The sequence below is a fragment of the Pieris napi genome, chromosome 24, assembly GCF_905475465.1.
Source record: "Pieris napi chromosome 24, ilPieNapi1.2, whole genome shotgun sequence".
In the NCBI taxonomy this organism is placed as follows: domain Eukaryota; kingdom Metazoa; phylum Arthropoda; class Insecta; order Lepidoptera; family Pieridae; genus Pieris; species Pieris napi.
Genome location: NC_062257.1, coordinates 6780394 through 6786031, shown reverse-complemented (window position 1 = coordinate 6786031; position 5638 = coordinate 6780394).

Here is a 5638-nt window from a genome sequence, read left to right as displayed (position 1 = left end):
TGTTACAACATTGACATTGAATAATAATGTGAAATACTTTAAGACAAATTTGCGCGCCATCGTGTGTGGCAGAATATGCGAACGATTTATGATTGTATCACCTTAACATTTTGTACCATATTCTTGCAAAAAATAAATTATTATTATTATAACACTTATAACTCGAGAACGGCTAGACCGATTGCCATGGTTTTTGATTTGTTGGATTTGTTTCCGTCCCGAATAGCAGAATAAGCAATAAAATATCGGATAAGTTATCGAATAACAATAAATTAATTAATTAATTTTACGAATGCAAAAACCATATGGTGCCATCTGTTGACAAAATTACGCATCATTTTACGTCGAATTCGTGTCAGTTCAAGAAATTCCGATCTTTAGGTGAATAAGGAGATGCATAACCATGCTTTGATCCTGATCAAAAGATGTTGGATATAACATCAACATCAACAACAATAAAACATTTCTATATTTGCAAAAAAGTTGTATTAATGTAATACTTAACATTAATGAAATCCTAAAATAAGTTAAATTAAAGTAACAACGATATTATAAGGTTGTAGGGCGGAACGAAGTTAGCCAGGTCAGCTAGTATTTCATAAATTCTCTTTACGAAATTTTAATTTTAAAAATAGAATTTCTATAAGCTAATGCGCCCTTCTCACTCTCTCTCACTCTCTCTCAATCGCTCTCTCTCTTTTCTTCGAAAAAAACGCTGCACATCTTCGTGACGTTCCGTAAAAATGTTACCCTCATGCGCCTAAAAGAAGTTTCAGTTCAATACATTTTTTACTTGTTTATAGCGTGAACCTTAAATTATCGGTTCAACCCAAAAAAAAGCCACCTCCTATTTTAGTCAATCTGCCGTAATTGACGAGTTTGGAAGAAAGGGTAAAATTTCAGTCACGCTTCGGGAAGAGCTCTCATAAATATTGTAATCGCAGTATTTCATTGATGAAATTTATTTAAATTGCCAATAGATATTGAGAACTGAATCAGTAATGTAAAATAAAGAAGATGAATTATTGTGAATAGTCGGTAGCTAAAATTTAAGTTCCGACGTTCGCAAGAGCCAGGTGCGATCTGGAGCTAGAGACCGAGGTATCAGAAAAAATGTACCACAGAATATTTTTGAAGTTATACTTCTTTAGGCGCGTTAAGAAAAATTGATGAGAGTGAAATTTTACGATGCGCGCCCACCGTGACACAAAATTAACAGAATGAAGTTGCCCACGGAAGATGCTACGGCATTGGACATAATTTAAAAACAACATTCGAATAATAATAGAATTTATGTTACACTTAATGTAAGAGAATAATAATAAATATTTATTTATTTAATTTTTCAAATGTAAACTGAACTTTATTGACTAGAATGACTCCTTTTTCCAGTCTTTGATTATTTAATTGTAATAAATTATTTGCATGCAATCAAAAACTATTTTTAATAATGCCAAAGAAGTATAACTTCTTACGCGCGTACATATTAGTACACGCACCCATTTTTATGTTACAGGAGGCAGACGGGCAAAACACTCACCTGATGTTAAGTTATTACTTAGTGTCCATGGGCGGCGGTATTCGCCGCCCATGGACACTCGCACTGCCAGAAGGCTCGCAAGCGAGCTGTCGGCTTTTTAAGAATTGGTACGCTCTTTTCTTGAAGGATTTAGGGTCGAATTGGATTGGAAATATGTCAGTAAGACGAATAGCGGATACGCGGATCCTGCCAGCCAGCACGCTCCGATACGCCCATAAATGGATATTGTCGCTTGTTGTACCGACTTCTTCAAGTCATCATGATGGGCAAGGTCGAAATGACGCGCTGGCAGAAGGATGAAGTCGTGGCCCCGTAATATGAGAGAATGGACGGTAGTGGCCAGAGAACAGCTGATGCGCTTGGCAAGAATAAGAAGAAGTACGACGAGCTGACCGCCAATCTCCAGTAGTGGAGAGGCACTACAAGAAGAAGTTGTCGCTCTGGCCTGGCTGGTGACATGGTGCCATGCCTACCAGACCTAGCTAATTAGGTAATGTAAATAAAGTCCCTATGAAAAAAGAAGAAAAAGAGACTCTCCTTAGCTTCTAGGAGGCTAGCGCTATCAGGAGTCCCATGTAAAAATCTTATATTCAATTCAATAAAGATTTTTCTATAGAACATGGGGCAAGCGGGCAGGAGGCTCACCTGATGTTAAGTGGTACCGCCGCCCATGGACACTCACAACGCCAGAGGGCGTGTGCGTTGCCAGTCTTTTAATAATTGGTACGCAATTTTCTTGAAAGACTCTAAGTCGAATTGTTTCGAAAATACTTCAGTGGAACTGGTCATTGTTTGACCGAATTTATTTTATAATAAGTTACATTATTATATACTACTAGCATACTCGGTCAAGCGTTGCTGTGGCTAAGGTTTTGTTATATTACATAGTAGTAAACTATTCAAGGGAAACGGTAGAAGAACACCTGCCATGGGGACCACCATGCTTTTTTGGTGGTAATGCCATTAAATTGTAGCTTATGTGAAACGTTGGTACTTTCAACACAGCGCCATCTGTTAGAATTGTGACTATCAAATAATAAACAAATAATTTGTTATAAAATAATATTGCGGGTATAAATTCAGATGTAAGCTATCCTATCTTTTAAGTTAGATCACACATGCATACCGTGTACAAATTTAATGAAAATTGGTTAAGTAGTTTAGGAGTCCATAGCGGACAAACAAGGTGACGCGTAATTTATATATATTAAGATATTCGATTTTATAAATCAATGTTTCACCAAAGAATAATGACAAAATTAGCTTTTGCCTTCAATTTTAATATCTAGAATAAAAATCTCAAATGATTATTAAATTTTAATAGCCTTAAAAAATAATAGACTATTTGATTTCCAATGAGAAAGTCGTTATTTTTAAAGGGCCCATAAATCAGCGCCGATTTTCCCTTAAAAATCTTCAGATATTTTCCTTCTTGTTTAGTTAAATCAAAAATCAAAATCATATTTTAATCATGTAGGTTACACAATGTATGAACGTCAGAAAATAAATATCCATTAAATGCTTCTAATTTTACATTTCCTGCCAGTTCTCAAATCAAGGACGTAGAACGTAAGAGAAGAACTGGCAATAAACTCTCTGCCACTCTATTTAATCGCCAAGTTTTTTGTGTGACACAATGTTTGTAAGGAGCTGCAACCATTACACCATGTTCCACATGACTTCTTAAGTAATAAATAATGACAAAAAAATTGTTATTTCATCTTTAGATTGTACTTTATTTTATTTTAGTTATAGGTAACGTGTTATTTTGAGTTTTTTTTGTTAATAATTTTTGCATTACTTGTACTTTACCCTCTGTAGGTGTTTCTTTTTCATTGTTCCACTTTAGGGTTGCCTGGAAGAAATCGCTTGTTAGCGATAAGGCCGCCCGTTGCCTTATAACTTTTGTAACCTGTTTTTTATTTTTGTTATGTGTATGTTTTTAGTATAAATAAATAAATATAAATAAAAACAAAGTTTTGTCCTCTATCAGCAGAGGACTTGGTGTAATACAGAACAGTAACATTGTCATCCCTTATTCATTCCCAAGGTGTAAAATCAGCAGAATTATCCAAATTCCGTCTGCAAAAACCAACCTAGGAGTTCAGGTACCTCTCATTGGAATTCTTCGCGGTTATAACGGATAAAGACTACAACATTAATGTAATATAATAAAAAATAAAAAAATATAATCATTAATTTATATTATGTTTACGATAATTGTCATATATTTTAGAACAGCTTGTAACATATACTGTAGATATAGCATTATGTATGATGTGAACTTTAATAAATATATATGTAACTAGCGGATCCGACAGATGTTGTCCTATACACAGTCTTACATACAAAAAAATATCTAATAATGTAAATCATCCTCGACTCCACTTGAACACACAAAACATTTCATCAAAATCTGTCCAGCCGTTTAGGAATTTAATTACGAAAATACACACAGAAGATTTAGGTATATTGTATATATATAACATAAATACCGATTGCAGCGCCACCTGCACGGACTGATTTGTGAATTATCACACCAATCAATGGGTGCCACCCAAACGCATAAAAAAAATCATTCAAATCTATAGCCGTTTAAGAGGAGTTCAGTGACATACACACATATAGTTGAATTATATATATAACTAGCTGACCCGGCAAACTTTGTTTGGCCATGTATATTATTTCTAGGAAGCATTTTTTTAGTTCAATAAAAATAACTATCGACTATAATAAAAAATAGAGGTTGATCGTAGAGGGTGACTATTAAGGGTTGTACATATTTTTGTATGCTGTAACATTAAAAAAAAATATATCTAAAAAATAAAAATATATATTTAGGGGTGGACCCACCCTTAACATTTAGGGGTTTGAAAGATAGATAGTAACCGATTCTCAGATTTACTGGATATGCATAAAAAATTTCGTAAGAATCGGTCGAGCCGTTTAGGAGTATGGGAACGAACATTGTGACACGATAATTTTATATATTAGAAGATATACACAGAAACCTATTGAGCGTATAAAAGTGTATTTAAACTTGTAAACAAGGGTTGTAATTAAATTTATGCAAATATCCGTCGTACACGTTTTCAATTAGCATATCCAGGTATAAAATTGGGTTTTAATTAATTATATATTATGTTGCGTTGGAAGTTGTTTTCTTCAACAAGGGAGATTTCTCTACCAGATTCAATGCAATACTGTGAATTAAGATTCTAATAACTTGGAAAAGAATACAAAACCCTTGTGTTTAGTAAAGATTTACAGAACTACATTTAGAAGACTTATTCCTATTAATTTATTAGCGAGAAATACAATTTTCTTTTAAGCAATGACACTAAAATATGAAGTGGGTTGTAAGAGCTCCTCAGTTGACTAATGCACCTAATCTTAATAGGAATCTTGGTTTCATAATGTCCAAGTCATCAACACTTCCGAAAAAATCTACTTAAGGCCCACTCTGCTGATAGTAGCGTTTATAAAGTGCCTATACGCCTTTAAATTTGAATTGACTTTTTAATTCATAACTTTAACTGCTTTTAAAATATTTAATCTATTTGAAATGTTGATTAATTCACGAATTTAAAACTAAACTTATCACTTATTTGCTTATCTTGGGATTAGCATTTGGATGACGTATTGTATAATATAATAATTATAACATAAATAATTCGCATTCGCATTTGGCGCTAAAGTTCAATTAAAACGTCAAATTACAAAACAAACGTATTAAGAGCCTTTCCGTTCGTCGATAAAACAGTATGATTCTGAAATATCATGTGATAAAATCTGAAGATAGCGACATCTTGTGCATAAATTATGTACTTCTACAAAAGTTTGTAAAAGGCATATGATATATATGAAAATACGAGATTTCTGATCAAGATTAAAAACTTTAGTCAGAAAAATATATTCATTAAAATTACTACACTCATTTACTTAATTGTTACATATAAGAATATTTATAACTTCCATAAGTAATATTCTATGCTTGTGCCATCTAGAGATATCCAAGGATAAAATGAATGCCATCTTGTGACCATGACTCGAAATTGTAACGAAGTTACTTAGTTTCGCCGTGGCGCTCACAACCCA